General features: G+C 38.4%; 1 protein-coding gene across 1 annotated transcript in view; it reads left to right on the top strand.

Annotated features, from left to right (window-relative positions):
- Positions 1-22,474, top strand: part of SMYD3 (SET and MYND domain containing 3) — a 362,837-nt gene that overhangs the window by 10,059 nt on the left and 330,304 nt on the right. The gene's annotated exons all lie outside the window — the stretch shown is intronic.

The raw sequence follows: 22,474 nt of genomic DNA, 5'->3' as shown, positions 1-22,474 counted from the left end.
TTCAGTTTTGCAGTTCAGGACTATTTTTAATCCTGCAATGACATTTTCCTTAGACTACTTCATGTCATGAAGCAAGAGAAGGTTTAACATTTTGATATCCTTCATCTGTTCTGTGATAACAAGAAACAAATCCTGGTCTGCTGAAAAACAAATGACAAAAAAACCCAGCAACAATTCTGGTGAGGAATGTGTGTTGCTAACTACTAAGTTATAAGGGGGAGATTATTGTTTAGCTTTTAGTAATTGGGTTCTTTAAGTGTAGGATAAACTATGTTTAAATACTGCAAATGCAATCTTGTTTGAGAACAAAATGAAATACGTTTTTAAAAGGAATGTGCCTGGCTTCTTTAGGTGGTGGTTTTTTTGTGGGTCAGGGTTCTGCAGAAGGGTGAGCTGAAGAAATGAATGCTCAGGACACCATGTGGTGGGTTCTGTTGTCACAGTTTTCCTCTGCAGAAAGCAGGTGAGTTTTTTTTCTGATTGCCAGAACTGACTGATTTTAGTAAGCAACAAGATGCTACCCCATCTGGAGCTGTCAGAAATGGCCCCTCTAACATGCTGCCTAGAGGCACCCTAGATCATACTCTCTTTTTAAAAAAGCACAACCAAATATTTAGATTACATTACTGACTTCCTGCTATAATGTACATCCTTCTGTTTTTTGGGTCCTTTAAAGGTTGCCTTAAAGATAAAGAAACCTTCCCACATCACTAATAATAATAATATTAATTGGGAGCTCACACTTCAGCTGTGTGTTGCTCTGCTGTGCTGTGTTACTTCAGGATTGGGCGACTGACAGGGGAAGGCAAATTCTACCACTTGTCTTTCAGCAGAACAGCATGAACATTTCATCTGTCTTGGCTCACTGCACTGTTTTCCAGTTGCCTGGAATTGCATCCAGAATGTTAGGGAGCAAGAGCATTAGATGCAGTGAAGGAAGCTGCACGTGCCATCCCCTTCTCCTCAGCACCTCGGCTGCAGGATCCTGAAATAACAGGACTGGCCTTTCAGAATAACATAGGGAGAAAAGGCATTGCAATAGATTAATGCAGAAATGACACAAAGAAAATGGTCCCAGGGAGGTCCATTGAGACGTTCTGGTTTTGGTTGGGTTGTAACTAGCTGGATTTAAAGAACCAGGCTATATATCAGGGCTCTGGTTTTCAGCCCAATAGCAGCCGGTGGCCCAAAGGTGGGGTGAGATTTATGGGTTGGTTCTGCTCATTCTATTGCCTGTTCCCATCAGGTGCAGTGTGGTTGAAAGCCCAAAGCTTTCCCCTATTATCCAGATACTGTATTTGTAGCTGATCCTAAACAAAACCAGTGCAAATGTGGCTTTGTTTCTTCTTAATTAGGATATAAACCTTGGAGTTTTAAGTCAAATAGGTGTTGGATCTGGGCTTCATGATATATTTAAGTTGTCCTGGGTCTGTTTGTTAATTTGTGTTTATTTTACAACTTCCTTAGCTGCATCCAATGTTTCACAAGAGTAAGCTATGAATTGTTATGGTATTTTTAACAAGATTCTTTTCTTTGGTGGTAATTTGTATGTATCTAATTTTAAACCTATTATAATTACTAGCCAAGGTGATGCTATCATTCTCCTCCTCTACAGAACAGTCCAAATCAATGAGAATAATTACAGAGATTTATTTATATACAGAAGAGATTTATATATATATATACAGAAATTTATTCAGAGATTATGGGGACACCTCTCAGACAGCTTTTAGCTACAAGTCATCTGTATTCATAGTCTGCCACATGATACGATTTTTCTAATCTGAACTAGGGGCTCTGTTCCACAAGAGGAGACAATTTTTATTACTTCAAAGCCATGGGTGGACTGAGCTTGGTCTTTCTTGTGTTTGTGCTTTGAATTAAGTGGACTTCTTCCCAAGAAGCCAGCTGGCTATGGTTTTGGGAGGGTTCAGTGATGGGGTTACACTCTTCACTGTGTGCCCTCAGGGCCTTCTGCAAGGTGCAGAATAGCAACAAAGAGTTGGACTATGGTTTCCCACTATTCTTTTAACAGAATCAAAGATTTTAAGCTAAACTTTGTTAGCTTATAAATTTGAGTTAGATATTTATGGTAGAAGTCTACTTATGAGCATAAGTAATAACTTTTAAATACACACAAATATAGGTATACATTTTCAAGCTTGCTCACATTTCAGGATGTTTTGGAAAATGAAGATGAGATTAATTGGTAGAAGTAAAGGTCTGTCAGCATTACATCACTGCCTAAGGTACATATCAAACTGGAAAACTGGATTGGTTTGGTTCCAGGAGGGGTGAAAGACCAATGCTAAAGCAATTTTGGTAGAATAAAGCTCAAATTTCAGATAGTGTAGACTGACCGAATTTGTGAACTAGGCTAAGAGTCATACTAAGAATTTCCCTTAAAGTCATGATTCATCTTTTGGTGCAATTAGGAGGTTCATTTCTAATTGTTAAATTGGGGGGGTTTCATCACTCAGCTGCCAAGCTGTTTGTCAGGTATTCATAATACGATGCTGCCTCAGTGTCTGCTCATCACTGGGTTAGGTATCTGTGGCTCTGATACCACTGAGTGCTGGGTGACAAGGTTTGGAGTCCCATGGGTATTTTTTTCGTTTGGGGGAAGGATGGCTTTAGTTTGCAAGAGTTAATTTTGCTACCAAAAGATTAGAATTTTGTTTATTTATGCAACTGCTATTTCAAATCCAGACTTGAGACTGTCTGTGGTTTCTGGTGAAAAGCCATCTGTTATTACAAATGGAGACATTTCCAGGGGTGCATTTATACTAGCAGGAAGAAGAGATAATTCTGTTTCAAGTTAAGTGCATTAATCCTGTGTAATGTATTTAGTCAATCAGTTCATTGAGATTGAGTATTCCTTTAATTTCTTTCATTATGAAAAGCTATTTCTGTGAGAACAAAATGGTTGGCTTTCTAATTGATGTGAAGTGTCTGGAGTTCTGCACTGAAGCAGGACTTTTCCCCTAAAAGGCAGATTTATACTTGTAGTAACTCCTTAGAATATTTGAAATACAGTAGTGACTGTAAGTGAGAAATTTTGGAAGAATCTTTCTAGGCATCCTGGAACTCACTGGGTGAGCCCTTCCAAGGAAATGGTTATATTTTCAAGATTTATAAGCAATCTCAAATATTTCTGTATTCTTCTAAAGACTGTAGTGATAGTTACATGTAGGCATTGGGTAATTTTTCTGCTATGTGGCCTTAGTTTATTTTAAGAATTGTGTATTGGTTTTTACTTATTAAGTTTTGCATATATATTAAATATTTTGTGTGCCACAGGCTTTGTAGTAGTGCATTTTATTAGTGCAGTTAATAAGCCCACATAAACATTCCTTATGAGGCAGATTTAAAATAAAAATCCAAGTTGATTTTTTTTTGTTTGTTTTTTCCATGTATGGCAGATGTCAGTTGCAGGTATTTTTTAAGAATGATCTATCTTAAAGCAATTTGAAGATGTCCAAATATGCAAATTTTATTCTGTTTTCATGTTCTAATCTTACTCCCAGTTTGTCTTAGTAAATGTACCTTACATGGATTGAAATGAAAAAATGGATAGCTGATGTGTTTCTTGCTTTCCTTGTCCCGTGTATCAAAATTACAATACTTGGCTAAATAAATTTATCTGCTTCTTTTCTGAAAATGTGTACTGCTTATAATTTGATGGTTATTTCCAGCGTATTTTGTTTAAACTTTCATAGTTATGAATGTAGTTTCTATATGTAAAGCTACTTGGGTCCTTCTTTGTAGGAGGTTCTAGCTATCGAAATTTGGGAGTAAAATGATAATAAGGGAAAACAAAAACCTAAAGTTCAATTAGTGCCTCTGTTTTAGCAGTCTTCCATGTTATGAGATGTCTTATGTTATGAAAATTTTAGGTTGTTGGTCAGTTTTAAAATCCTAAAATTATGAGCTGAGCTGAACAGGTAACAGTGGTAAGTATTTGTAGCTGAGGAATGTCCATAACTTTAAGAAAATGAAGGAAGAATTGTGGGCTCTTCGTTTGGGGTTTCAAAGTCTCTGAAAAAAGCATTAACCCAGACCTTTAAACTTGCTTGTAACTAGCATATGTTTTCTCAAGAAATTAATGAGTTTTACTCCTATAAGGGACCTTTAAATTCTGTAAAAGTAATACATCCATAGGTAAATTGCTTTGGGTTTTTTTTGATCCTAATACTTTTCAAAAGGCAATTTTTTAGACAAAACTCTTTTCTTTCCCCTCACTCTTGTTCTTGAAGCATTTCCAGTTTTTTTATAATACAGTTTTAAAGCTTCTTTTCTAATTTGTAGCATAGAATGGGATGCAGTTGTAGTATTTTTTAAACAGCCACTTCCTAACCTCATCCATTTATATTCTGTCGAGTTAGACTAAACCAAAGTGCTCATGGATAAATCAGGCTCTCTGCCTTTGATTATTGTGGGCAGTGATGCAGGGCCCAATTCTAATAGAATTTGCAGGGAAGAAGTCAATTGAGTTTCAACAGGGGTCATGTAGGATATCATAAACTCCCATGGGGCTGTTACCCAAGTTGGAACTGCATGCAGTGGAGCATGGTGGAGCTAATGCCTTTTACTTACTGGTGTTTGATTGAACAATTAATTTGACAGTGGTCACCATGCACTTCGCCCTTATTATGTAGGTTTGATAGTACAATCTTACAAGACATTTATAAGCTTCAAGGTAGTTTTAAGTTCACAGGTAATTTTTCTGAAAAAAATGGTTAGGTATAATTTTTTTCAAAACTTTATTTTTGCCTTGCAGCATGGACTTCAGAGTTAATGTGTTTTTTCTTAATATTATCTCTATTTTATAACAGAGATATTTTATGTTTTCCAAATGCCATGTGAAATATTTATTTTCAATGGTTGGCTTGGCTGCTGTCATGTGGCCCTGTAGAAAAAGGAGGAAAAATCTATGAGAAGTAGAACATGCATATTTATGTCTGTCCACCTGTATTTATTTTTGAACAAGAATTATCTTATGACTGACCCTTTTTTTTGGTAAACAAAGAAAAAAAAATAATCTGTTATAATCAACAGGCATGGCATTAATATTCCTTGAAAACTTGTTAAAGGGTTAAAAAATAATTGGCAATTTATTTTAGGGCTATTGGCCTTAGCTATTTATGCCTGCAATTAATATTTACAAATGCCCATGTTTTCATGACTGGAACATTAATGTAGTAATAACCCTTACAGCAAAAAAGCAATATAGCACATAGCTTTTATTCTGTACATTGTGACTGAAGCTGAGCCCATTTGCTCTAGGTTTACTCGTGTGATGATAATGTGTTTTATCTCATTTAGGGTTTGTTATTTTGAGCCAATACTATCTTGTCTGCCATGTGTTTAGATGATTAAATAGGCAGGGAAAGTAGAAATTGTGCAGCGTAGTCAATGGAAAATTTGAGACTGCCTTTTAAATAGTTCTTATAGATTTACTTAAAGAAAGTATTTCTGACCAAGAATGGCTGGATGATAAATATTTGGGAGATTCTATTACCTGTATAGGTTATAATATTGAGTATTTTAAAATATTCACTAACACAAGTTTGCTTCAAGACTTGCACATATGGATATATGTTGAAATACGAATTTTCTCTTCTTTTTCGAATACGAATGTATTATTCTGAGACAGCTTTTTACATTGCAGCTGGGTACATAGTTCAGTTGCAAATCATTCCTATCCTCTGCAAGATAGTCATTTTATCAACATTTTTTTTTCATGGCAGAAGTTTGGGATTTATCACCTTCAGTTCCTCATTCATCATCAACTTCTGTAAAACCTAAACATACGCATATGTTGAAGGTAACTACTGGAACAAAAATAATAAAAGATTATCAAAGCAAAACCAAACCTCTGCAGGATGAAGAAGGTTTCCTGGTACTCATTTTTTATCGTTAAGGTATAAGTTTATATAGTTTATATAGTTTTTATAGTTTTATAGTTAAGGAACCACAATCCTTTTCCATCTGGGACCAATGCTTCTCAATCCAGCTCCTGAATACTGAAGTACCTGAGTGCACAGACACAGAAAGTTGTGAGTGTTGTGGGCACAATAAGAAGGCGGCCACTCCTTCCAGACTGCACTGGTGGAGTTCAGTGCTTCTGCCTGGAGTCAGTTCCTGCTTGGCTGTTGGGTGGGTGCAGCAGGACTGCTGGTGTTTTCTGCCCCAGGATGCTGCTGCTCCCCTCCCTTTCTCTTTCCTTCCTTTCCATTCTTGTGGAGATGCCCGTACCTCCGAGCTGTCACCCCTGGGCAAGCTGGCACACCTTTGAATTGCTGTCAGCTCTGGGACATCTCTGGGTCTCCTATTTTCATGGCACCTCCCTTTTCATAACCAGTGCTACTTAAATGGTATTGTCAGAGATGGTAATGGACACCACATTGAACTAAGAAGCTTAGGGAGCAGTAAAAATCACATTTGTATCTACCAGGGCTCTTTGAAGAGATTCTTTTCTTCCCTTCTCCCGGCCCCCCTTCCCATTTTTAAGGTAAGATTTGGCAGAGCATCAGAAAAATGTAATGGCAAAGTGTAGTGTAACTGTGTGAAATCTATATAATAATATATCTATATAATAATATTCCTTATTTTCCTTGGAAATTAGTTTGTCTATCTTAAAGAGGCTTACAAAGCTCTTCTTGTCACAAAAGGCACACAAAGACACGTGAGGTCCAGACTTTCAGACCTGGGGATAAGGGTACACGGGACAAGGGGTTACTGCCATCAGTAACCCCCAAGAATTGTCACCTTGCAAGCATGGTGACAGGGGACACAGGGTGATGGAAGGGACTGAACTCACTGAGCCACTGCCTGCCCCTGCTGAGCAGATCCCTGGTGCTGGGGCTTTCCTGGCAAGTCAGTGCATCCCCGGTGGCAAAACTGCTGACAAAGCACAATCAGCCTGGGCTTTGGTGCTGGTTGTCACAGTGATGCTGTGCCTGTTACCCAGGCAAACCTGTTGGAGCATATGCTGGTATTCCAGCTTCCCAGTGGTATTCAGCACAAGCGTTCTGAACACTGTTTTTGACTTTCTGTAATCATCTCTCTGCATTCATCAGGTAGATATGCATTCAGCACTTGCTAGTACAAGTTAGTGGGGGTTACAGAAGAAGCAGTTTCAAAATGACCAGAAGCAACTGTAATTCTGTGTTATCTTTCATTCCAGGTCTTCCTTTTGCAGTGATTATACTCATCAAAGTTTTGACTTTTCCAACCTGAGTGAAGCAATAACTATTGAAGCCTCAAAAATTTCCTGTTCGGTATTAATTAAATGATAAAATATTCTGAAAAAAGATTCAGTTAGGAGAGATTTTTGTTGTCAGATACTTCTGAGTGTATGAAGGTGGAAGAGTTACAACAAAATATTTTAAAAAAGCAGAGAAGCAAACCAGGAAAGACTACTATAATAATAATAGTAGTCTATAATACTATAATAATGTGAGTGCAGTCTTAGGACTGTATTTTAAAGTATATTTTTGCAGCTTTTTTGAGACTAAGCAAAAAGATGTTTTAAAAACCAAAGCTGAATACTTGCCTGGATATGGTTGGCCCTGTGGTTTGCTAATGTGCTTCTGTATTGTTGCAGCTTTGTGTGTTATAGGGAACATTTTTGCCTCCTGAGTTATGGTAAATCTTTGCATACAGATGGAATAATGTGGTAATAGCAGTGATATGTGCTACAATTCTCTGTCCCTGTGATCTTAAATTTTAAATTGCCTTGATATTGTTTATGGTTGTTAGTCATCTGGCTGCTCGATCAAGGTTATCTTTGACAGTTCTTGTATTTAACTCTGTATTCATAAGCAGTAAATGCCCAGTTCTTTGACTATTATGAATTAATTCTTACTGTCTTTGATAGCAAATGGCTGAATGTAGACCTGGAATCTATGATAATAAGGTAATCTGTTTCCATTTGCAGTAGGATTTTATTTTTCATTCTTTGTAAACCATTTAGCAAGAAGTATGGGCTAACATTGATTACTCCATAACTAGTGCTCACAGGCAGCATGGTTGGAGCCATGTTGGAGGGGAAAATTTATCAGCTGTTAAAAACCACACTTCTTGTGTAGAAGAACTGAAGTGCAAGCTCTATAGTGCATTGGATTGCCATGTTTATCATCTATCTAAATGCTACTGTCAGTTCTCCAACTGCTTTATGTGCAACTGTTCCTCAAAGTGAGGCAGGAGCATTATGCATTTTATTCACAACAGCTTGAACACGAGGCAATTATCAGTAAGCCATTTGATGGTGATGCTTATTCCCCAAGTTGGGAAACTAGAAACAGGTATTTTGTAACAGATTGGGAAAGAGCTTTTCAAAATGACCACACCATCAGCACAGATGCACACTGGAGCATCTGTGCAACCTCCAGGCAGTAATTTATATACATTAGTGAGAACATTGGTTTTTTTGTGTAACTCCTGCGGGACACACAAGCACAGCTCAACTGTTATTTTGCTGGATGTTTTCTTGCCAAATTTTATTAAAGTGTATCTTTGGGATAACATACAAATGAGATGAGAGAAAATGTCTAAAAAGGCTATCTGCAAGTCTGCTTTATTACTATGAATTGGAGGTATTTATTCTAGAATTTGTCTTCCATGAGGTTTCATAGGCTCTTCACAGGTTAGCTACATTTGTCCTCTTTTAACACGATTCCCTGTGTAGCACTAAATTTAGTCTGTCTACCTCCTGTGTAATGCCAGTACCATGGGCAGGGCTTGGGGTTTGAGCTTATTTAAGCCTCAGGCATATTAGAGGATTCTGTGGCAGCAGTGGTTGCAAGAGAAATTGGACGGGGCTCATGTGCCCATCAGATCTCATTTCTCTGGTGTTCTGCCAGGGTGGGTGATTGCTATGGCTCTTCCTCTAAATCACTGTTCTTGGGCTCTTTTGGGCCCAGATTTTCAAAGGTTGCATGGTTTTCCTGCAGTCTGCTTGGCCTTTTTACCTTGCTTCCAGGTTGCTGAAAAATAACCAGTTGCAGAACTGAAAACAATGAAATGACCTGATTATTTAGAGATTCATTCCACAGAACTGAATCCTAGGATCATAATATGATATGGGTTGGAAGGAACCTTTGGAGATCATTTAAATCCAACCCCTGTGCTAAAGCAGGTTCACCTAAACCAGATAGTACAGGATCACATTCAGGAAAATTTTGAATATCTCCAGAGAAAGCGACTTCAACAGCCTCTCTCTGAAGCCTGTTCCAGTCCTCTGTCACCCTCAAAACAAAGAAGTTCAGATGGAATTTCCTATGTTCCAGTTTGTGCTTGTTGCCCCTTACCATGCTGCTGGGTATCACTGAAAAGAGTCTGGTCCCATCCTCTTGACACCCAGCCTTTAGATATTTATGAATATTGATAAGATCCCCTCTTAGTCTTCCATTCTCCAGGCTAAACAGACCCAGCTCTCTCAGCCTTTACTCATAAGAGAGATGCTCCAGAACCATAATTATCTTCATACCCCTGTGTTGGACTCTTTCCAGTCGTCCTTTGTCTTTCTTGTGTTATGGAGGCCAGAACTGGGTCCAGTAGATCAGAGGAGGGGGGGAGGATGACCTCCCTTGGCCTGCTTGCCACGCTCTTCTCAATGCACACCAGGAGGCAATCAGTCGTCTTGGCCAGAAGGACACACTGGCTCATGGTTCACTTGTACATCAGGACTTCCATGTCCTTCTTCATAGAGTGACTGTCCAGCAGGTCAGTCTGTACCACTGCAGGGGGTTATTCCTCCCTAGGTGTAAGACCCTGTGATTTCCTTTACTGAACTTCATTACTTCATTAGCTTCCCCTTTGCCCAGGTCTGCAGCCTGTGCAGGCTGTACTGAATGGCAGCACAGCCTTCTGGTGTATCAGCCTGTCACGTTTAACACTGGCCTGGCAATTAAACTGAGTGACAGATGCTCTCTATTAATCTCTCTCTCCTCCTTGATAAAGAAGGGAGAGAGAATAAGGGAGAGAGACTTATGGGTTGGAAACTAAACTACACAACTTTAATGAAACAGTAATGATAAACAGGAAAAATTACTAAATATTTACAAATATACAGGAAAATGGAAACCACGTCCCTTTCCGTCACCACCGAGGCTGCAGGGCAGCCCTGGGAGTCCAAACTGGACTCCTGGAGTCAGCAGCAATCGGGAACTGGAGGCAGGAACACACAGATATGGGCTGGCACGGATCAGGACCACAGGCAGACGAACGGACAGAATCCTCCCAGGATGCCGAAGGAAACAGGGAACGGGTGAAGAAAGGGAAGCAGGAAAGGCAGAAGGGCAGGAGGCCGGAAGCTGGAAGCGTGGCTTGGCCCTCGTGATTTATACTGAGTATGACATATATGGGATGGAATACTCTGTTTGGTCAATTCTGGCATCTATCTTGTCCGTTCCTCCCCAAAGGAGGGCTGCAGGTGGGACCTCTTTATTCCTTCTGGAGGGTAAAATGTTCCTCAGAGCTGAGCAGTGTCCTTGGTTCTGCACACCAGTCTCTAGCAGTAATTATAAACATTGAGTGTTATCAGTCCTAGAAGCAGACACTGTCTGAGAAACTTGCTGTTTATTTCAGCAAGTGCAACTACTTACAAGAGACTTAGCTAAAAGCAAAAGTACAAGACAGAAAATCATCTTTATCCTGGGCCAAACCATGACACAGCCACTCCTCCCAGTTTTGAATCATCAGCTGAGGGTTCACTCTGTCCCTTCATCCAGGTCAGTGATGAATTTGTTGATCAAAGCTGACCTCAGTGCTGGCCTGTGGGGAACACCATAGCTACAAACCTACAGCTGGATTGTGTGCCACTGATCACAGCTCTCAGCTCTGCTATTCAGCCAGGGCTCATTCCACCTCTGTCCACCCATCTAACCCACACTTTCTAAGATTACCTGTAAGGATGTTATGGGAAACACTCAGTTTCTTTACCTTGACCTTTAGAATAATTGAACTTGCTGGTGATCAGCTGCAGAGGAGAAAATAATTTCATCCCTCTCCAAGAGAGGATGGGAGAAGGATTTGGGCAGCAAGCTCTCTTGAGTAATTGTAAATATCATATCAGAAAATAGAATCTTGTATTTGATCCATTACTGATATTTGAGACTTGATAGTTAAGAACAGGCTTTCCCTCTGATTGTTATTGCAGATAGTATCCTAGCATTAGGTACTGTTGGGAGGATCTGTATGATACTAATTTGTCTTCATGGTTTTATGTCTTATGAACATGAAGAAACCATTGATTCATACAAACTTTGCAACAGCTCAGTGATCACTGGAATGTATTGTGTGTGCAGTGAAATACAAAAATCAGTCATGGATATTCTGTATCTATTAACCTGCATAACCTTTTGTTTCCTTCTGGCATGATGGATAGAGGAATCTCTGCCACGAGCTCACCAACTCAGGAATCCATACATAACTGTTCCATCCTCTTTCAGATGGACTTGCAGACTGGTGAGGGACCTCTTCTGAATTTCATTGTGTTACCTCAGGGTTAGTGGTGGATTTTCAGAAAAGGTGGTGAATTAGAGTGTAATGTTTTAATGAGATATAGGAGGAAGTAGCAAATATGAGCTGAAAATTTCAGAATAGAAATAGGAGAATGAAGAGAAGTATAAAAATATTGGATAAAATATTGGATAAATTTATTTTGCAGTCTTTATCAAAGTAAAGTTTTCACAAAACTGTGATTGTGATGGATCATTCCTTCTCACACACTTTTTCAGTTCATGGATTTAGTGCTTGATTGACTTCAAAAATTGCCAGAGACTCATGTTTTTCAAATGTGTACTTCTAGCATTTCTTTTATTCTGCAAAGCAGAACATTGCTGTTGATTATTTAACTTCTCCCGATATCTCTAAGCCATATCAGTACTGACACACATTAACAAAATCTGTAGCTCTCTCGCAGTGTTTGCCCATCATAATAAACCTTCAATTTCTTCCTTTGTAAATAAGGAATATTGTATTTCTCATTTTCTTGCACTGTGCTCTCTAAAGTCTTACTCCATGGTTATGGAACTGGAACAATCTGATTTCACTCACGACCCATCACTGAAGCTCCATCATGATGATTAAAAGCCCATATTTCTTGGCCATGGAGAAAATGAGATTTGACTGAAGATTTATAGTGATGTAAAAGTAGTATTTTCTGGAACAAAAACCCAAACAATTTTAACTGGATAACTGTGTAAGATCCACAGCCAGTCCACATCAATTTGTGATACTCCATCTTAGTTCCAATCACCTTGCTGTGTCTGTGCCTTTTTAAAGCTTCTTCAATACCAGTGGCAATTTTTAAAATGGAAATGTGTACGCCGATGTGTAGTGATTGGGACAAGTCAGCAGGAAGGTGGATGACTGTCTCTCATCTTAGGACAGAGACTATGGCTTATTGGCAGCTCCTCCTATCAACATTTGTTATGGAATGCTCTTGCAAGAAAGAAAAAACAAACCACAACACTACCTAAGTAGGAGGAAGCAGGTTGTATGTTGAAATTCCCATGATATAATTAAGAAATTTATTAGTCTCAGATATTTAAAAAGTACTTGGTTATTTCTCATTTAATACAACATCATTATTATATTTCATGATAAACCAAGCTAGAAATCACAGAATGACTGAATCATTGTGGTTGAAAATGGAGAAGAGTTCATTTAAAACTACATGGGATCTTTTATCAAAAAGGTTCAAGAGTTGTCTGAATTCTGAAAGCTGCCCATATTTAATCTCCAGTTTTACAATTTCCAACAATTTATGAGAAATGCTTTTGCAAGTATTATCTGTGCTCCCTCTCAAAAATAAGGAGTATCTGTGAGGCACTGAATTATTCAAACACTTCTTTAGTTAGAATAAGTCTTTTATCAAGTGTTGCAGACATAGCAGTGCTAATAACAGAAGAGATGAGTGAAAGAGGGCTGCCATTTGCAGGCCTGCCTAAGCATGTGGGTATCTTCAAGCACATCACTTAGTGACTTTTTCAGGGTTAGTCCTGGAATTAGGTGATCAGACTTAATTCTTCAGCAGGAAAGTTTGTTCAGAAACTGGTGATGGCATAGAATTTTAAAATACATTTCTGAATAGGGCTAATTTCTGCTTTTAAATATAGAATTTCAAAAGTCATTTCTAATGGAAGTGGACAAATTTGGCAATCCTGAAGGGTGTCAAGGTTTGGCTTGATTGCTAAGTGGGTGGGAAGTGGGTGGGGACTGAGGCAAATCAATACCAGTGGTCTCAGTTAAATTGTAATAATACCTTTTTTTCCTGAAAATGCACGGGTGTTACTGTAGTTGCAGAGGCATTTTATTTTGCTTCCCTACTGAATGAAAAAGGGAAACTTGAATGACTCAACTTTGAAATTGAAGAAACACTTATTACGCTTTCAGCCTTCAGATGTCACCAGAGTACAGAGAGTGAGTATTAGGTGATGTGGAGCTGATTTATGACTTTCTTTGGCTGTTTATTTTGGAATGAGAGGACTCCAGTCCTGCACAGGCTTTCTCAGATCAGTAGTCAGCTGTACCAATTTCCCAAATCAGTAATCAGATCATTTTAGCCACCTACACAATGGCTGCAACTCTTAGATTTAGAATATTTAGCAAGAAACAGCTTTGCGACCTCATCCTTTTTCTGTGGGGGAATTGATCCCAAATGAAGTAGGGGTGAAAGGAAGCAAAAGGTGAAGAGATATCACCACACGGTTAAGCCCTGGTATTTCCTTTCTCATAAGAGTGGAATATTTAGCAGAAGCCTTGAAAGCAATTTGTGTCTTCACTGCACAGGGATCTCCAGGAGTATGCATTACGTTGCATACCCTCATTAGAGTTCCACTGTTTGGGGGATGTTCTGACAGCCAAGCAGCAGTGTGGACCTTGGCTCTGTTAGATGCCTGGGTGCTTTCTGCTTTCTTGGGCAGCACCCTGCAGTGCCTGTGCTTTCCTGTAGACACTGCCCACGGTGACTGAGGCTGAGTTTGGGACATGTGCAGGAGCTTCAGTACAAACAAGGTTAGCTGAAGCTCAGAACAACTTTACAAACATCCTTAAGGAGAAGATGGAGGCTCCAATAAATCTTTCAGCCCTAGTACTTTATGGTTTGAGATGTGCAAAGTTTAATGACTACATTTTGTATAACAAGATTTCTTTCAGTCAGGCATTGTAAAAGGATTTTTAGAGCAGTGCTAAGGTTTGACTTCAACTTTTAGCTGTTGTATAGTTAGTCCTGCTTGAAAATCTTTCTTTCCATCTCAAGCAGCTCTAAGGGAAACAATTTGGCTTTATCTGCCTTATAAAAGTAAATAGCAAATACTTTTAAAAAAATTAATCCACCCTGCATTTTCTGAATAATTTGTATGTAGCATTGCTGTCCAGGTGCTAATATGAAATAACTTCATTCTTGTTGGTGAACATCTCCAAAATGAAGCTTTAGTGTGGGACCCGGGAAGGTCACCTTTTGTTCACACATAAAACAGAGAGACAGGAGGGAAGATTCCTTTCTGGTTTGACATCGAGTCACTACTGGAGACAGAAGTGAGGTGGGACATAACAGATTTTATTTAAGCACCTGATAGGAAGAACCTTTGTAAAGTGTTCTCAGATTGAGTTGCTTCAATGTGATTACCCTGATGTGAAGTGAAAATTGCCATAAAGAGTGGAAAATGAAACAATCATCGTTCAAATGATAAGGATTTTTGGCACTGTACTTTATAAATATCTGCTCTTTTGAGGTATTTCCAAGTTTTTTTTTGTTTTGTTCATGGATATAAAGAATTGGCAGATAAAAACCTCTGGGGGCTGATGGAAAACAAAGTGAGACTTCTCTGAGAAAAAAAAAAAACCAAACCCAAACTAAAACCAAAGCCTTTGTAATCTAGAAAGGGGAAAAGAGATGTCCAAAAAGGAAAGTTGTTGGGGAAGAAAGTGAGGGGAAGAATATGGACAATGGCAAGAAAATAAAAATGTCTACAAGGCTGGAAATAACAAAATGACAGAAAAAGAACTGATGAAATACAGAACATTTGAAAAAAAAAAAAAAATCAAAGTGTGTTAATGGGAACTGCACAGACTGTCCATACAACTAGTCTGAGAGAGAACTGGCTTGGCAACTATTTGTAGCTTTTTTGCAGGTGTGGGTTTGTAGATCTGCTAAAAATGCTGCTGCTTCAGGTTTATCCAATGCCTCACAATTGTATAGACTAGATTAGGAGAATAAAGAGTGTTACTGCCAGGAATAGTCTGCATTTCTGTGAAGTGAAGATTAGATTTAGTATCAGAAATGCTTTTGTGTGAGGTAAAACTGTATGTGTTTAAAAGTGCATCCCAAGAGGAAGAAGTATGGCAGAAAGCATCCTGCTCTGGAGGGCTGGTTGGAGTCAGGGAGCAGAGTTACTGATGTCAAGAATATTTTCACATTCTTCTGCAGGATTTTATGAGCATCCAGTTCATAAGAATGTTTCTAGTATCTTGCAAGACCTCACAATATCAAGCTACACATGAACAGTGGGGAAACAAGCTTTTCGTTTGGCCTTTGTGGAGGGAGATGCATGAATCTGTTTCTCTGTGTTGTCAGCCCTTTCTGCTAACTGATAAAACCACATTTTTTCATGTATTCACTCCCATCTTCTAGCTTTATGGATTCTTCAGCTTGTAAGTAATCAGAGCTGACTGTCCTGTTCCAGTCACCTGCATTTGTATCTTAACTTGGGTGTGATCTGAACATAAGGGCTAGGCAGGTGAAAATAAGGTTAACACTATGTGTTTCCTTAGCAAATTCTAAATCTAGAGACAAAATGTACTGTGATTTATTTTGAGCACAGCTGTATTGCTGTGTCTGTCCAAGTTTTTTGCCTGAAATATTATATCTGTTGTTCAGCACTTTCCAAATGTGTTCTTTAGGGAATGAAAGGACTTTTGGGTGGAACTGTTCATATATGGAAGCAGAAAAGCAAGTAAATAAGCATTGCAGGACCTCTAAAAAATGAGGTCCCAAAAATATAAATATGGTCATGAAGGAAAAGGAGCTAAGAAAGAAAAAACCTGAAGGTAGTCTTCTCTGAGAGAGTCAGAGGGGTTTATATTTCACTGAAAATCGTAGATCCAGATGACCAAGGAGGTAATACTAGCAGGATGTAAATACTTTCTTACATACTGTAAGCAGTATATTTTAGAGTAACAACTTCCTTTTTGTGGAATGTTGACTAATAGGTCAAAGGAAAAAAAAAGGGATATACAGCAGGGTAATAAGCACTGCATTTATCATTTTTATAGGGAAAAGTGAAAGATGGGATGTTTTTTTATACTTGGATTCATTGGATTGTAACCATGTGTTCCAGAAATGAGAGTTTAAAAATATTGCATGCACCTTTTTTACATATTTCTAAGTTATAGATATGACCTTTTCATATTGTGAAATTTAATCTTAGTCTTTCTTAGAAGTTGGCTTTCTTCTTTGATTGAAATCCCAAGATGGAATGAGTGAACTGTGTGCTTGAAATTAATCTGTTTAAACCTTAAGCTGATGGGGGGCACCAGATTGTGCCAACTGCAAGGAGATTCTGGACATGGCATTGATTTGGGGGCAGTTGTGTCAAAGTGACTTTGCTGGGCAAGTGGATGGATGGCACAATTTGTGGTACTTACCTTCTGCTCTTAGAGATGAGCTTTGCTGAGTTTCTGCTTCAGTGCTCTCAGCAGAGGATGAGTTTCTCTGGGAGGGCAATTATGCCTATTTTTCCAAAATTTTTTTTTTCTTTTTCTCTTTTATTTTCTTCTTTTTTTTCTTTCTTTTTTTTCTTACCTTCTTTTTTTTTCTTCTTTTTTATACTTTTCTTATTTTCTTTTTTTTTTCTTATTTTCTTCTTTTTTCTCTTTTATTTTCTTTTTTCTTTTTTGGTGATAGCATTTGTTTTGTGCATTGTATATGTGTACGAAATATATACACACACAATCTATGTGGGCATATAAATACATATGTATATGTAAAAAGCATTTTAGTCTAAAGTTGGTCTGTCTTCTGGAACAAAAAGGGACTGTGGACATGCTGAGTGCTTCTCCTGGACATTTTCAGATAAGGCGCTTGTATTGCCAAAATGACTTCTGAAGTCTTTTCTTGGTTTTCAGTAGAGAGATTTTCTTTCTTTTATTTCCTTGTATTGGTTACACTCAGAGGTTAATATTGAATGAAGTAAAATTCAAAGGTAAGATCAATTTTTTTGTCGTTTGAAGGGCCTATTGGTAGATGTTTCTTGGAATTTCCTCCACTAATGCTATTGGAAAGCACTACTTAACATATCAAACCATACAAAAAATACAATTCAGAACCTTCTGTCCATGTCAGTTGCATGGCCCAGCATGTTAATTCCCTATTCAGTTTATATTTTAAAAGCAAATAAAGATAATATATATGTAAAACCCAATATTTGTAAAATCTGAACAGAACTGATGCCTGTTCTAAGTGAAAGAATCCTCTCTCTCCGTGGATAAAGAATTGGCTGTACGATCACAGTCAAAGATTTGCACTCAAAATGTCAGTGTCCAAGTGGAGATCAGTGATGAGTGGTGTTCATCAGGGGTCAGTGTTGGATGGTGGGATCAGGAGAACCCTCAGCAAGTTTGCTGGTGACACCAAGCTGTGTCATGTTGTTGACACGCAGGGATGTAATCCAGAGGGCCATTAACAAGCTTGAGAGGTGGGACAGTGTCCAATACTGGGCCTCCCAATGTTATAAAGACATGGACCTTTTGGAGTGTGACCGGAGGAGGGCCATGAAGATGATCAGAGGGCTGTAGAACCTATTCTATGGAGACAAACTGAGAGAGCTGGGGCTAGTCAGCGTGGAGAAGAGAAGGCTCTAGGATATCTTTCCTTCAGGGCACCAGCAGAGGAAAAGGGAGTGAAACTCTGAGCCTGCCAAGCTGCCCCAAGTCAGCACTCAGGGCACTGGAGAGTGTGGGAGTTCCCTGCTGTGGGCATGTTTCACTGGCTGCAGAAGGTTGCTGCTTGACAAGGGCTTGGTTTTGGGATGTTGCAGAGGTATGCAGTCTGAGGTTGGTGCTGCCTGGTTTCCAGTACCCTTTGTCCTTGTCTCCAGAGCTGTGGTGTGGCTTTTGTTAGGCTGGAGATGCCTTCATCCCACAGTACCTGGTGCCCACATGGGTCAGCAGCAGGGTAATTTCTGGGAACCAACTGTGCTGCTGCACTGTTATTTTTCTGCTGGGAGGGAGACAAGGAGACAAAGGTGGAATTGCATGTAACATAACCCCTCTACTTTCAAATCTACCAAATTTAAAATGTCTGCGTTTTATTTGTGTCTTTATTTTTTTATTAGAAGACAGAAGCATATTAGTAAAGCAATGAGTGACATGTTTGCTTATTGTGGGTATTGACTGCTTTCACTTTGTGACAGGTCTGAAATGTGCACACTTGAGACAATCCAAGCAGACTTCCCACACTTGACACATTTGGCTGACTTGGAGAGGTCTAAGAATTTCTTCAGGAAATCAGTTCAACATGACGTGTCTGGAAGAGCTGCTCTTTTGTTACACCTAATACAGGACTGGATTATTAACTAAAAAACAGTATCAACAACAAAAATGAAGTTAGGGGATTTATGTGAGATTGCCCTTTTGTCCTGCAAGCTTTGGCAGAAGCAGACGTGTGAATCAACTGTGTGAGGAGGAGTGTGGAGCTCAGGCTGGTAATCAGATGTTCTCTGCTATCTGACACTTATGAGTAGGGCTGAAAGTCAAGTGCCTGCAATCAGCAGAGAAGTGTTAGCTGCATTTTCATTGTAAATTAAGTAGTCTAATTATATTTGGTTGGGTTTTGTTGTGCTCTTAAATATAACATTAGCCCCTTTCCTGGCAAACTGAATTATTTTCTGATTTTTTTAAAAGAGCACATTTTGTACATTGTGAGAGTACAGGTATGGCTCTGATACGACCTGACAGTCCAGGAACCCCCATGTCTTCACTCTGTCATTCATGCTGGGCAAGTTCTTAGGATTTTAGCCCTGCATTTTCAGGCTGTCTCCTTTGCTGCCACTGATACTTGGGATCAGCTTCCCATAGATCTGGCTGCTTCACTGCTCATTGCCAGCCTTTCCACTGGTCTTCTCATATGTTTAACTAAAAGGAATAAAACAAACAAACAAAAAATTGCTGGGGAGATTGTGTGTGCCACGTCCTGTTGAACTGTTTTATTAATTCTTATCTCATAGATTTTTGTCTCCTGTATATATCAATCCCCCAGGACTTCCTCCACCCACCTATAGATCCAAGTTTATATTCTTGCCTTCTCAGTTAACTGGGAAGAACTTTTTCTCAGAATAGTGTTTGGAGACAATGGTTACAAGAATTAGTAATACCCAAATTCCTCAGGGTAAAGATATTTGACCTGACCATAACACTACACAAGATGACAACTGACAACCCATGCTTACTTGTGTGGATTTTTTTCAGTACAGGTTAAGATGACCACTTGTGCTTGCTGTTTCATAAGGGTTTGTGTTTGTTTGGAAAATCTTGCTGAAGGTGCATTGGAGAATTAGTAATATATTTTAAATTGCCACATCTTTTCTATTGCAGCATAGGCCTTTTCAGAGTTTAAAGTATTACTGAATTCATTAGGTCAAATTCTGTACATTCTCATCCATGAAATTAGGCACGTTAGGTGAGATGCAGTAGCTACTTTGTGAGTTACCTGATACTATCTCCAGATGACTTTTACAGCTAATGACAAGTGCATGTGAGTATTTGACAATAACTTTAAAATTGTTTCAACAAAGATTGTAACATTAATAAAATGTTGAGGACAGGAATAAATTAAGCAAATTTTCTCACTTTAAAAATATTCTAAAATGCATGAATCCTATATATATGAATACATGAATCTTATTCTTGATTTCTTTATATTCATATTAAGTGGTTTAGATCATGCTGTTTTACAATTAAAATGTCATGTAGCAAGGTTCATAGATGCTATAAGTCAAAGGGATTTTCTTTCAGTCCAAGAGGGAGTAGAGGATTGGAATTAAAAGCAACTATTTTATCAGTAGCCTTATTGTTCATCTCTGTAACAGGCATTGTATATCTGCTTGTTGATCGAAGACACCCAAAAAGCTGAATAGATTGTTCACTGTACAGTGCCTGCAGGAAGTCACCTTTATCAAATAATCTGACTGGTAGTGTCAGTCTGTCAAAAATCCAGGTTTTGGGTGATGGTCCTCAGATTTTTGTGTTTGTTACTGCAACATTGTGAACCGTTAGGGACAAAGGAAATAATTGTGTAAGTTTTGAAACTTGGGTGGGTACTGACAGAATTTGGTGCTTTGTTTCAACAGGTCCACTAATTTTTTTACAAAACAATAAATAAGTGTTGGTAACTTAAACCAAATGATTCCAGTAAATGTTAGAAAGAAGGTGTGGCTTTCTTATATTATTCTTTTATATCCTTGATATAATGTGCTGTTTAGTATTAAAAGATGTGTCAAAACTTGTCTTGGTGGGGAAGAATCTGGATGCATAATTTATGAGTGCATATTTGTATCTGGAGTGCCCCTGATATCCAAATCAATGAGCAGGTCCAAACAGCATTTCTGTTCCTTTTCTGTTGTCTTCAGTAATTAGTCCTCTGAAATGTGTTTTGTCTTCTGAAAATTACTGACATGAGCTTCTAATCTAGAATGAGAAATTTGTGTTTCTATTTCACAGAGTAGTTAAAGTTGTGTCCTTGATGAAGGAGCTCTCTGTGTCTGGGAAAATGAAGATTACATGCTTCTTTTTAACTCTGAGGCATTGCATCGTAAAATAAAAAAATCTTTTGTGCATGTGTGAGACTTTAGATTCTGTTTATAGGAATCCAACAGTGGCTGGATTTCTCAATTCTCCAGGGCTGGCTTTGGAGATAGGAAGGTAAAGAAAGCATTAGAAAATATGTGCTTACATCTGGAATTCTTCGGGTTTCTTTTTTCCCTTTGATGGTTCATAGGATTGCCTTCAAATTATTGTGCAACAAAGTAAGATGTTTTTAATGCAGTGACATGAGAAGATTTATAAGAATTTATAAGATTTATACATAATGCTCTCCTTAATCTTTGACCGATGCAGCTATCTGAACTCCCCAAATGCTTATGAGAATCCTAAGTGCATAAGCTGTTATTTTTAATAATTAAAAAAATAGCAATACTTCGATTAATTAATGAAATACCTTTTCCATTTGTGGGGCTTCAGGGAAAGAAGTCAGTTTGTGCCAGAGGATTCTCCAAGGTATTCCTAGTGCTCTGCTGATAGTTCTGGTGTCATGGCTGAAATCAGTGGCCTAAATTAATAATCCAGGAGTTCTAGATTGAGGTTTGTGGGCACATTGGTGTGATCTTTTTTGGATTTTGCCTTTGGAGAATGTTCTACCATTTTGAAGTCATGCATTAAGTTAAAATTTGATGACAACTGAGATATGCAAGTGAAATGAAAGGCCATGTCATAAAGCACTAGAGCTCTGAATCTGAGTAATGGTATGTAGCCTCTAGATTACTGATGATAATGGAGTTTTCTTTTGTTGTCAGTAGATACAGAGAATACACCTTGTTTTAGACTCATCAGTTGGGCATGTGAAGAAAAATAAAAAAATAAATCTGCAGGCACTGGGAACCTTGCAGACAAAGGTCAATCTGATTGGTACATCTTGGCTTTTCAGTTTGAAATGGGCTCTGTTAGGTTATTAGTTTACTGACAATTAAATTGGAAGGCTGAATTAATCTATATAATAAGATTTGAGAAAGCTGAATATAAAGCATTGCAGCAATGCAAAGTTTGCTTTACTAAAGTTGCCTTTCGAAGGAGGAAGTGGCACAACTGACACCTCCTTCTTTGCCTTGCAGAAGGATGGAGAAGGGGGGTACTGAGGAGTATTTCATTATGACATTTTCTTAGGGGTGACTGAGCTCCCGAGGTACCAGTAATGCTCAGTCAGATGGTGTGCTTTGTTAGTCAGGATTATGCAGTCCATCCTCTCTTCAATATTAACAACAAAAAACTTTATACTGTTTTCCCAGCCTACTAAATGCCCATAAAACATATAACTTCACATGTTAGGAGATCAAAGTGAAAACCCACCCACTGCTACCAGAATAATGCAACATGTTCAGTATCGTCTACAGAAAAATGAGAGGAAAGTGAAGCGTCAAAATCCATGCCTCGTTTCTGCTCATTTTACACAAGCGTCTTTGCTTGAACTTGTGTATTTGAAGTGTAAGAATTGCTGCATGTGCTTTCACAGTAATTATGTCCTTAGTGTCCAAAAATTTCCAGAGCTTAAGCAATGATATCTTTCATATAATTGTAAACTAAGACAGCATCAGAAAATGGTAGCAAAGTCAGGAGGTACTTTTAACCTTACATTGTGATGTATAGTTCTAGTAGTCATCCTTCTAGATTTCAGTAATTTTTTTCTTGCTCCTAA

Source organism: Calypte anna, chromosome 3 (assembly GCF_003957555.1).
Source record: "Calypte anna isolate BGI_N300 chromosome 3, bCalAnn1_v1.p, whole genome shotgun sequence".
NCBI classification, from domain to species: Eukaryota; Metazoa; Chordata; class Aves; order Apodiformes; family Trochilidae; genus Calypte; species Calypte anna.
Note: the sequence above shows the minus strand (reverse complement) of the source record. Positions and strands in the feature narration are given on the sequence as shown.